This window comes from Protopterus annectens, chromosome 3.part1, assembly GCF_019279795.1.
Source record: "Protopterus annectens isolate FY-2018-M chromosome 3.part1, PAN1.0, whole genome shotgun sequence".
Lineage (NCBI taxonomy): Eukaryota > Metazoa > Chordata > Ceratodontiformes > Protopteridae > Protopterus > Protopterus annectens.
Genome location: NC_056732.1, coordinates 1,513,802,041 through 1,513,815,453, shown reverse-complemented (window position 1 = coordinate 1,513,815,453; position 13,413 = coordinate 1,513,802,041). Strand labels below are relative to the sequence as shown.

The 13,413-nt window shown below is 34.0% G+C and overlaps 1 long non-coding RNA gene across 1 annotated transcript in view; it reads left to right on the top strand.

Moving 5' to 3' along the window:
• The window catches only part of LOC122798543, a 601,170-nt gene that overhangs the window by 251,978 nt on the left and 335,779 nt on the right, over positions 1-13,413 (top strand). The gene's annotated exons all lie outside the window — the stretch shown is intronic.

The window sequence follows — 13,413 nt, the reverse complement described above, 5'->3', positions numbered from 1 at the left end:
GTGAATTGAGGATGCATGGGAAATGTTTGTTCGTTTTTACTGCATGATGGATTACTATGAAATTGGATACTAAACTTTTTCCTGAGAATAATAAATCTGGAGCAACACATTTCTTTGGTAAATAACTAGTTTTATTTGACATACTGTAGGAAATAATTGAAGTTAAAGGTAATAGCAGTCTAAACAATCAAAAAGAGATGAAGGTCTTGACGATGGAGGCTAAAGTTACGGAAGAGCATTCTTGTAGTATTTGACAGAAACTGATTTTTTTGGGAGATAGCAGTTATTGTTGCAATGTTTTCTGGATGTTTTGCATAGTATTCATATGGATGTCTTCCGGATGTTTTGAGCAACATATTTGTAAATATTTTCTCGCTGATTAAGGAAGCATACTTGTAGATGGTTCACTTGCTGGGTTGCACTTTTTGTATGGAGAGAAATTGTCTGCTATTGCTGTCAAAATTACATCAAATAAGTCTTTCTTTAGTGCAAGCTGTGTTTCACACCAGATATATTCAATTAGGTAGGATTCCAAATGGTGCCTTGCAGTGCCTCTCTGTTTTTTGTTTTTCCACTTAACAGATCCCCACATTCTCTCTATGTGTTGTGTATATGCACTCCTGTGTTTGGATCTACAAAGTTGTAGCTATGGTTTACTTTTTCATGAGTGAAACCAGCTTCTTGTTGTTGTTGAGTTTGATATGCATGCCATGAATCTGAATAAATAGTAGTGCCCTGTTTAATGTATTCTTTGATTTTATTAAATAATGTTGCGGCTGTTCTATCAGGAACTTACAAGAAAAGTCTCTCTTGTCTCCCTACATATCCCTCTAAATACCCATTGCTGAGGGAGAATATGGCCAGCATTACTTTTATGTCTAGTAAAAAGAGTCTTGTCTATTTCCACAATACACCCTGGCCCTCTGATTTCTTTCTTGTCCTTTTTCTCCATTTCTGAGACACAGACATCACGTAAATAGCTACTCCAGTCTATGACTGTCTTGTCAGCCATGTCCAGTTCTTCCTGACAGAAACTTATAGATGTCATCTGCTTTGCCCAACAATAAATGAAGCGGACAGTGGTGGTAAAATTAATTCTACTTCTTTCAAAGAAATTACTCACTCGAACTCCTATCTGTTGGTAACATTTTTCTGTATTGCATTTCCAAAAAATCTACTTCCCATAGTACAATGTCATTGAATGTTTGGAACAGCATTCTTTACTTGTTGATATAATCCCATATTGCTGGAAAAGTGCTATTGACTCCTTTTCTGTCTTATGTACATCCCACAAATGCATTGTATTTATAAAGGTTGTTTTTTGGGGTTAGTTCAATAACACTGAATATCTACATAGATCGTCTTTACTAATCTGAAGTATAACTTTGACAACATTTACAGGCTCACGGCTGGGGATATGCAACGTGTATTACACATAGCTGCTGTATAAAATGTATTTACAGTGGCAATATGTTAGAAAACAGCATAGCTTGAAACAAGCACTCATTCTTTTAATTTTACAATGTTTTTGCTACCTAAACAATGTTTTTAGATGAAGTTGACACTGTCAGTGTGAATTTGCATACATTTCTTTTTAGATTTCCGCATCGGGAAGCAAGTACTATTATCGCGAAAATCTGGTTGTGATAATACATAAGTACCAAAATTAGTTATAGAAAATAACTAATATTAGTTATAATCAACAAAATATCTGCAAATAACATTATTTTTGAATGCATATTTTAACACCTTTATTAAATTATCACTTAGGACACAGACAAACGCATTTATATAAAAGAAAACAAATCATGCTAACAAGATCACAGTTGCAAACATTCTGCATCACATATTTTTTATGCAATTATCAGTCCAACATTACTTAAATTGATCAATCTCTTCCTTTCCGTAAACCTGCCTTCCTCTCCAAAACATTATTCTGCATCTATTGTTCCCACAGTTTCCACTTTTTTTGATGTAATTTGCTCCTACCCTTTTCTGAAAGTCCCACTTTTAGTTCTTTTATCTCTGTTAAAATATTCACTGCTTCAAATACAATTGGTTTAGACTTTGATTTCCATTTTCTAGTAATTGCATTTTTGGCATGCATCAGAATTAAACTTATCAAAGCCTTACTATGCCTAGTCAATTCAGATGCTGTATACTAGCTCAAAAAACAATTTCCTTAGTTACACTTATTTTCATACCCAATATTTCTGACAGAGTTTTCTCTGTAGGACATTTTTAAAGTCTGTCAACTCAATACACTCCTAAAACATATGTTCCCAGTTACCTTTCTTCCCCAACACAATTTCAGTGCATTTTGTCATTTATTTTAAATACATCTATATACATGTAGTCTTATTAAGTTGCTAATGATTTTATTCCTATGGCAAAACTTGTGGTATTAGACTCCCCATTTAATATAAGTTTATTAATTATTATGAAATATGGTTACGAATTTTATATAAGCTTTTGAAAGTCAAAACCTACTAATATGCCTGACTCAAGGTATTCAAGACTTCTAAGTATCCAGGCTAATAACCACAAATTCTTTGAGTTCTTATCTGCAAAGACTATTAATGTTAATAATGTTTTAATATAGCCATGTGGTTGTCTGTTAATTATAAAATCTGTTTGATCTTCCTCTATCAGAAAATGTAATATTGATTTTAATCTTTCAGATAATATCAGCAGATGTGTTTTGTAATCAGTATTTAAAAAGTGAATGGGTTATGAAAGACATATTTTAGAATCTGTACCCTAATTTAATAATGGGAGTTAAATAATACTTCAATGATTTAGGAGCAATGCATTCACCTTGTACACTTAAGAACATTTTCTTCAAAATATGAGTAATAGTCTGCAGAAATAATGAATGTTTGATGTTATTCCATCACTTCCTGGAACTTTATTTATTTTGACTTGAATGTTTGTATGGATGATATAGGTTTTGTCAGTGACTTAATACTAATTCCTTCAAGAAAAATGTTTCCAAGTAACTCAAGAAAACCAGCAGTTGAAACAAGTTGCTCTTATTCAGCAGCCAACTTTTGACTCTAGAGATGAGAGTGACGCATTGTAATCTCTGAGTAGTAAGACTTTCAGAAGCAGTTGGCAATGTTTCAACTCTCAAGAACACGATTTGCTGCCTCCTATACACCACCCAAGAGACACCTACGAGGTTACCTGTTAGGTCCATCTAGACCTTGCTATAATGGTCCAGTAATAGTACATGTCTCTAATTTGGTAGCCAGAAATTAAGTATTTTAGGAAGCATTATCAAAAAGGAGTAATTTATTCAATCATCGTCCATCAAGATTTGCAATGACTTCTCATCAGTTCTACATAAAAAAGAAAGCTTTTGCTCAAATTTTCAGTGTGTCTTTTTTAAGAAAAAAATCTTTATTAAAATATGTATGACATGGGCAATCATACATTTATATAAATGAAAACAAACCATATTGACACAGTTTTAGTGACAAACATTATACGTCACATGGCATATTGACATAATTGTAGTTGCAAACATTATACATCACTTAGAAAATTTCTAGTCATTATCAAACACTACATAGCTCATTAAAATCTTGCCTTCTTTTAAACCTCTTTCCTCCTTGGTATGTATTGTTCCCAAAATTCCAATTTTTCTGATGTAATTTGCTCCTACCCTTTTCTAAATATCCCAATTCCAGTTATTTTATCTCTATTACTGTATTCACTGTTTCTAGTAAAGTTGGTTTAGACTTCAATTTCCATTTTGTAGTAATTTTTTTTTTTTTGGCAGGCACCATAATTAGACTCAACAAGGCCTTACTATGTCTAGACAATTCCGATTCTGTATCACAACTCAAAAAAATAATTTCCTTAGTTACACCAATTTGCTTGCCCAGTATCTCTAACGGAGCAGCAACCACGAAATAAAGCAGGCAAAAGGCAAACAGTAAATAATAGCGAATAAAACATGAGACCAGGATCCACACACCAATACAAAGCTTTAATAAAAAACTCTCTCTCTAGCACCTTTGAAAGCTAATGCCGAGGCCCTAGAGAGAGTTTTTTTATTAAAGCTTTGCATTGGTGTATGGATCCTGGTCTCATCTTTTATTTACTATTATCTCTAACGGAGCAGTCTGCAGGGAATCTTTAAAACCTGCCAACTCATTACAGTTCCAAAAAATATGTTCCCAGTTACCACTTTTTTTCTCCATCACACGTCCAACATTTCCTGTATACCTGAGGAAAAATTCTGCTTGGGGTATAAAAATACCTATGTAGACACTTCCAAGCAAAGATCCTAAATCTTTTAGATGTTGTTGCATATTTGGGAGACATACATATATCTGCATTATTTCTTTGTGAATTGCTTATCTAATCTCTCATGCCAATCCTTTCTAACCTCTTGTGATTGATTCATATAGTTATCATGCAGTATTTTGTATACTCTACTAATTATTAATTTTTAATAGCAGCTTCTGTTCTAGATTCTACTAAAAATTCTATCAATGCTTGTCTTTTACTTAGGCCCTCCTATTTCTTTTTCTTTGCTTATACTCAACCCTCAATAGCGAAGGCAATCTCTTTCCTGCAATCCAAATAAATTCTTGGCCTCTTCCCATTCTGTTACCTTTCACTCTCTGATTATTTGCTCCCAATACCTTGGTTCTTTCACCAGTTTTCTCCAATAATTTCCAGGCCCTTTTTGCCTATTGTTTGCATCTCTAATTGCAGTCATCCCTACTGGCAGAATCTCTTTTCTCCATTCCAGTGCTGGCTTAGATCTTGGACTACTTTCTGCTACTTTATGAATATAATATTCTGCATGGCTATTCTTCTCCTTAAGGATCTGCATCCAAAATCCTAGTCTATCATTGTTTCTTGAGCTTCCCCACTGTTTCATCATCATCCCTTTCCACTTTGAATTATAGGTTTCTTTTTATGCCATGTATAGGAACCTTAGCTGTGTAGCTCTGAAATACCCATTCAAATCTGATAATCCCAAACTGCCTTGTTCAGTTGGAAGAATCAGCTTATCCCACTTGACTCTTGCTGTCTTCCCCTCCCAGATAAAATCCTTCAGATCTTTAATAATTGCTAGCCACCACTTCTTTGATTGATAAGAATATACCTGACTTGTGTATAAAGCTAGAGACTGAAAACATTTTAACTGCTTGTATCTTGCTATCAATATTCATATAACAGTGTTTTCAGTTTCTCAGGTTTTGTATTATATTCCAAGAAAAGAGCAAACAGGACCAAGAAAAATAGATCCAAGGCAGGAAGCCAAACCAGGACAAGCTGGTACTTTGTAAAAATGTTCAGAAGATAATCTGATACTTTATTGCGAAACAGTAAAAACAAGCACTTTCGCTCCGTCTCTGCCGAGCTTTGTCAAGTTAAAAATACAAAGTGCAACAAGGCTTTATATGGAAAAAAAATGTTCTTACCACTACTTTATCATTATTATCATTTTATCATCTTATCTATTTACAGTTCAATAATTATTAATAACAATTTATCCTTTTGGCTTTGTCGAACAATTTTTTTCCACATGAATATACTTTTACAAAGCACACAAATACCTTTTGTCACATTATCAGGTTGTTTTTCTCAACTGATTTGGCACAGTATTTTTTTTTATGCACCAGGTCTAACTTTTAATAATTTAGTAATTTTAGCAATTTCAAGTTTTAATTGATTAATTAACAATTAGCCACAGTGTATATAAAGCCTTGTTGCACTTTGTATTTTTAACTTGACAAAGCTCGGCAGAGACCGAGCGAAAGCGCTTGTTTTTACTGTTTCGCAATAAAGTATCAGATTATCTTCTGAACATTTTTACAAAGTACCAGCTTGTCTTGGTTTGGCTTCCTGCCTTGGATCTATTTTTTCTTTTGTATTATATTGTTAAGTCCCTTCCCGCATATCCTTAGCTGCCAGACCAGAATCCTTTTTAAGCCATACTCCTAACTACGTCATTTTATCACGTCCCTATAAATATGGATATTGCTAAACCAGTTCATGTGTGGGTACATAATTTACAGCTACTGTCTTTATTTTAGCTTTATTAATTTTGTATTGAAACTGCCTCAAAATGTTTCACAACACTGAAATGTCCTTTTTTGGTTTTATAATGCATAAAATAATATCATCCACAAACAGAGCCAGCTTTTCTTCACTACCATACAAATTATATCTTTGAATTTGTGAGTTTCTTATTTTCTTGGCCAATGGTTCTAAATATAGTGCAAATAACAAGGAGGAAAGAGAATACCACTGCATGGTTCCTGTGATCAAACAGAAATTATCAGAGAGGAACCCACCCACTTTAATTTTTGACTCCAGTCCCTCATATAGCCTCATAATCAACCTTATAATTGTATCAGGGAATGCAAATACTTCCATTGCCCTGCTCATAAACTCCCAGCTTACTCTGTTGAATGCTTTCTCTGCATCAAGACCCAGCAGTAACTGTGGTATTTTCTTACATTCAGCTTCCCTGTGGATCATCAGTGTCCTGTTCATGTTGTCAAATGTTTACCTTCCCTCCACAAAAACACATTGATCCATGTCTATCAATTTTAGCATCACTGTTGCCATTCTTTTAGCCATTATAGATAAACACTTTATAATCATGGTTTAGGATTGAAATGGGCCTGTATGAAGCTGGATCTGATGGATCTGTACGTTCTTTAGGTATTACAGCCAACACCGATTTCTTCCAGGAAGTTGGGGCTTCTCCTCCTCTTAAAATACTGTTAAACAAAACCTTCCAGACCTTTGAGATTTTCCCTCCTAGCTTCCAAACTTCCACAGGAATACCATCTATTCCTGGTGACTTTCCTGTAGAATGGTTATACATCACCATTTTATCTCACCTCCTCCTATCCTAACTATTAGTAATTGAGCCTGATCTACCTCTGACCTTGGCATATTTAATTCTTCTATAAACATTTCCATTTGTATCTTTTCTTGATCTCTGTATTTCTCTGCTTTATACAGGCTTTCTTAAAATTTCCAAATTATTTCTAATACATGTACAGAATCTCTTGTTATCTTCCTTGTACCTAAGCATGGTGACAACTCTTTCTACTTTCTGTTGCCAGAGTCATTACACTAAAAGTTTTTGTGCCCTAGCATTATTATCAAAAAACAGTTGCTTTACAGCAATCTTTCTAAACTCATGCATATTATCGAAGTAATCCTTTATTTTGTGCTTAGCACTCTGCAATTGCTTATTTTTTTGTTCTGTGAGATTCCTTCTATTCACCAGTACGTTAACATTTGTCAGCCCCCCTAAATAATTCTTGTTGCTTCTTAACCATATCTTGTTCTTTCATTTCCACCCTATTTTTAAACTCCATTTTAATTTTATCCCACTCCCTAGCTATATTTTAGAAGAAATTTCTGTCTTCTCTAATAACTCCTGAATAATTTCCACTACTCATTCCTTAAACTCCTTTTTTTTTTCAACAGAGAGGGGGGAAGCGCCAATGTCATATTTTTATTTCATTATCTTGCATTTTTATTTTAGTTATTATTGGCTCGTGATCTGAAATAGTTATTGGATGCATATCAAAACTGTCAATTAAATGCACACGTTCCTGTGAAATGTAAGTTCTGTCTAGCCAAATAGAGAATAAAAAGTAAATTCACTCTGAACTCCTACTACTGAATTCACATCTTCCATGCCAAATATTTTCATGAATTTCTTCAAACATCTGTGCTCCTTTGTTCTATATTTCCCTTCTGGACCCCTCAGGCACATCTTTCGTGCTGGCAGTCAAATTCCATTTCCCACCTATAAGTAATATCACCTGCCGAAAAATTATTATTTCTCCCAGAATTTTCTTAAGCTCCATTATAGCAGTTTTAGGTGGAATATAAATACATGCCAGTATATTCCTCTTCCCTTGTCAGTAGCCCCTTAGTACTACATATCTACCAGTATTATCTTTTGTATCCTCTTTTATCACTATTGGAGCTCCTGCTGCAGTTAATTTAAATACTTCTCTTTTCCTTTGTCCCAGGTATTCTGCTGAATAACTGCCCAGAAAAACATTTCTTTATCAAATTCACAAGTTTAGTTCTTTCCAAACGTGCCTCCCGTGTCATAGCTATTTGCATTCTACATGTTTTAATGTAGTTCACTACTCTTTCTTTTCTGTATATATATGTAGGACCATTAACATTTAAAGATAATATCAAAAGGTTCATTATGTTAAAAAGGTATTATTCCCATCTTTTGTCTGAAGCAGATTGTTTGTTACATATCTAGTTCCAGCTTTTGTGTTACATGCACACACTATTTGGCAGGTTGACCTTTTTTTACAGTTGTTTCTTGTCATATCCATTTGAGCCTATGTCACATATTACAACACTTTTTGTTTTATTGATAGCCCTCAATCAAACAAACCCCCCCAATACTCCCCATAAACCTATTAACTTAATATTAAAACTATGTACATCTTCAAATACTGAAGTTTTACCTTCCTAATAGGAACAGTTGTCCCAAACTGTCAATCATACGCACATACTTGGGTTAACTTAAAAGGAACATTATCCATGCTAAAGATGCATGGTACAGCCTGTGCTTCTACTAAGTGCTATCTGCTTTTGTCTTATCTTTATTTCTCTCCCTGAATGAGAAAATGAATGAATGCTTTCAGAAAACATTTTCTCCTAGCCATTGAAAGAAAGCTTTCACAAGAAAAAAGTATTCTGTTCTTATTGCTCTTTATCAGATTGTCTCCATGGAGACATGAGAACCAGATACAGAGCTGCTTCTACAAGTCTGTATTTATTTGCTAGAGGAGACCTTTATTATATTCAAAGTTCTTTTTTATTTATTTCCTTTCTCTTAAAACTTAATAGATAAAGCCAAAAGCTTTAATCTAGCCATTCCCCTATGCAAGAATGAGAAAAGGCACATCGTTTTTTCTTGTATCATACTATTTTCGAACAGACTTTTCTTGTTTTTTTTTTTTTTTTTTTTTTACATCGCAGTGCCTACACTTCTTAAAACTGAGCAAGGAGAAAGAGAAAAAAAGAAAAAAAAAAACAGGGGTATATGTTTTCTTTAGTATCCCCATTACACTTGAAAATAACTGAGAAAACTTTACTTTATACCATGCAGATATCGTGCACTATGCAAATAATACTGTTGGGAACAAAAGTTTGTTTTACTTACAGTTAACTCTTTCCTTCCTCTTCCCCTCTCCTAAACGTTCTTCAAACATTAATGACATGAAGTACAACATATGCTTTAGAGCCCTCTCCAAGTTTAACAAAGTTAAAAAAGTCCAATTCTTAAGGTTTTCTTGTTCTGTCATTTTTCACAAATTTAATTCATGCTTTATAATCCCACATTTATTTGTCATTTTCTGAGTTGCTGGTTTTATTCATGTTTATCTCCATCTCCCAAATCCAGTCTCTGTTTCCTTTCCAATGTACTCTTAGTTCTTGTAGTCAGTTCTTGTGCTTTTTTGTGTCCCTCAAGCATTTTCCATTGAAACAATGGAAATGGTTTCACTGGCACAGTCTCTCTGTAGTCTTTGTTACCAGAGGAACAAGAAGCAGAATCTTTCTGTTTCACAGCTCACCCTTTATTGGACAAACTTTTGTATTTCCTCCTTAGGATGTTCTGCTGGATACAGCAGTTTGAATCTCACACCTGCTTTATGACATTCCCTGATTAGTGGAAGAAATTTACGCCTCTTCTGCCTGATATACAGTGAGTAATCATTTTCCATAAACACTCTACTGTCTCGCACTTTTAGTACTTTGTCCTTTTGCTGCAGTTTTGTCAGAAACAACTCATTCTGCTGGTAGGATTGCATCTTTCCAATTAAAGGTTTAGGTTGCTTTCTCATGGCGAGGTTTGGCTCATACATCCAATGTGCCCTTTTAATTAACAACTCCTGCTGTGAAATACCAGTCCAGTTGCTTATTTGTGCTTTCATAAAATTAATACAGTCTTTTCCTTCCAGCTTCTCTGGTAAAGCAGAAAATCTCAGGTTTTTCCTGCATGCCCATTTCTCTAATTGTGTTATTTTTTTTAAACATCTCTTTTTGAGCAGTCTCTTATTCAGCCAGCCTTTTCTTCATTTTGACCTCTGATTTTTGCAGTTTTATCATCTCATCTGAATATCTGTTTAAAGTTTCTTCCATTTTATACAGCCTTTTGTTATTTGAGTTGATATACTCCAATCAGTGTTTTGTTTATTTAATCAGCTCTGAGTACAGTTGACTTATTTTTTCCTCTAGGTTACTGAAAGTAATGTCTTGCACTGCTTTTTGCTGAACAGCTTCAGAATTCTTCCCAGGCAGTGTTTTTTCTCACCTTTTATGGTTGATTTTTTTTTCAGGTTTTCTGAATTCCTTTTATGCTGGCATCCAGGCAGTGCACTTACTAGTCAGTTACTGAAATTTACCAGAAAATGAGTTCACTGGCTCTCTCTTCTGATCTTCTGTTTTCACACTGAGACAGCTGAAATTAAGCTGTTACTCAATATGCAACCATCTTGGAAGTCCCAGATTTGCAGTGTGTTACAGCAAAAAGGGATAAACTCTTAAGTTTCATTTTCCCGGCTATAAAGACTTATCTATGAAGTCTGGATTTCCCCAAGAAGCACAGAAATAATTTCCAGTCATTTAAATTCTGACATATCTTCAAGAATCATGTTGGGAATCCTACCATGGACTGTCATGAATATTTTCTCCTTTTATCTTCCTTTTTATGTAGAGGGGAGGTTGGTTCTCCATGCTGTTGGGTTATATGCTATTTAGTAGTTACTTAAATCTGTATTCAGATTACAAAAATGTTATGAAAATTTTTAAATGAATATACAAGTTAACAATTAAAGCAATGGCTAGACTAGTTTCAGTAAGCATACTACTGTAGAGACTGTGTTCATCAAATGCATCTTAATGAGGAAAAGCATGCAGTATGAACAACTTAAGTATATTGTTATGGACACCTTTGTGGGTCCTCAGGCATAATTATTCATTCATCCATGATACACCTTTTCCCACTTTTACACATTGGGCCAGGGTGACCCACCAACAGTGACCATGATCTAGATCAAATGTTCTCATCACCGGATGGCTAGCTCTGCCACAGTTGTTCTTATAGGAATATTGCTTTCATTCTGTGATTAGTTTATGCACTAATTACTCCTTACAGCCTCTTTCTTAATGATCTGATCAGTGGTTTACAATTGCTAGATTGTCCTAAGATTTGTATATCAGCCCACTTTAGTGTTCCACTCTTTAGGAAGAACAAAATATGTAACCCCTGCTAAATTAGCTGAATTCCTTCAAGTAATGCAACTTTCTAGTGCTTGGTATTACACATTTCCACAGTCTCTAGGATGTACACATTTAAATCTATGGTTTAAGAAACTAGATAGATTATTTTTTGTGTCTCCTTTGTTTTTACTTTTGATATTTGATATTACTCTTTTATAGCATTATCTTTCTTACCATTCTAACTAATTAGTACTGAATTTAACAGTTCATAAAACTTCCCAAAAATTTGATTTACTGGAAAGTACTTGTAGAATTTAAATATGAATTATCTAGAAATCTAGAACTATATTTGCGTTTTGATATATTAAGAACACTTTAACCACTCCAATTACTATTAGTTGGGCAGCTTTTAAAGCTTCCATGTTTGGACTTCTGTAACTGTCATCCTGTCTAAAGTTACAAAATAAAAGAACAGTAGATTATCTTATTTGTTAGTAGTCTGTACTGCAAACATATATGGCAGTAAACTATAGTAAATACTTCCCACTAGCTCTACAGATTAAGAAAAACATAGAGTTCTTTATTAAAGAAAAATTAACTTGGACAGATTACTTCACCCTTCAAAAAGAAATATGTTTTCAATCTGAAGCAACAAGCAATTTTTTTTATAACCTTCTAATTTCAGAAAACAATACAAGGGTCTATGCTATTAAGACACCAACTGACTTGACTTCCTAACCCTAAGCAATACCTAATACTTTTTTGTACACTATTATTAAATATATAAAGGTACTTCTGGCCACTCAAATCATCACTCCTCTGTCTTTATTAGTAATTATAACCAACCAAAAACATATCCAGATTTAGTTATTACAGCAGGCATTGTACAAAAAAAAAAAAAACACATCAAACCAGTGCCTTCCAATAAGCAGCTGGTTCCAGAGTAATGTCTGAATTCTGGAAATAGTTTAATTCACTATTGACCCCTTACTTTACTCATATAACTCAGTAATCCTTATAAGTAGAATTTTGTGACTAGCAAAAATTATGATTAGAAACTCAGATAAAGATTAAACAATCACTGCAGACTATAGGCCTATATCTCTATTAAACACTGAACATAGATCTTACTTGATAAATGCTCTACTTTCTTTTAACTTTTCTTTCAATATCAACAATTTAATACAAGCCTTACTTAACCACAAATGTTGTACTTGAATTAATGGATGGGGTCCTACTACAGCTAAACAGCTCTGAGGTATTCACCAAGGTTGCCCCATTTCTTACCCTGTTCTTAATAGCTATAAAACTGTTATCTTTTCAATCATACAAGACAACAATATCAAACCCATTTCAATTAGTCACTGTTTTTCAAAGGTTTTTTTTCATATGCTGATGATAGAATCCTTACCATATTCCAGGTTAACCATTCACCAATTCACTTATTTAGCAAAACATTCTGTGGCAAATAGTAGGTTTCTTTCTAAATCCATCTACATCTAAGACACTTTTTCTCACATAATATTCTTCCATTATTCTTCCGGTTCAGGTCATCTCTCAAATTAAAATTTTATGTTGGCTTTATTCATTAAATTCCCCTCATATAACAGAAACTCAAATAAGAAAAACTTGTGAACAAATTTCACAAATTAGTCAAAAACTTTCAACATTTAAGATTTTTCCTATATGGTCTATTTTCTAAATGCCCCTTTTCCACTATAGAACCAGGGGGGCTCCTAAAGAATTTCATGGATGGTCCTGACATCTTCACATTGGAAGGTGAATTATAATACAAGTCACTCTGAAACTTCTATATTTGTCTGAACCTGGATAAGCTGTTTTCTTTGGTTTTAACCATCTGCTAATTCAAATTATAGTTGGAGATTCCAAATGTTGATTTACATCTCTCATCTAGACAGCTTAAAATCCCCTAAATCTGAATACTGACATTTTTTGGGGAACAGAAACTGATGAAAATAAATTCTCACCTTTTGCCTATTTCCACTCCTTGGCATCATCTGCCTTTAGCTGCCTGGCTTCCTACTTCTGTCAACAGCCATGGTTAAAAGAGACCCTGTTTTTACTTTCCATCTTCCTACTACTTCAACATGTAATAGTTTTCAACTAAAGGGAGCTGGCTTATCAAATCTCATCTCATTCTTGTGT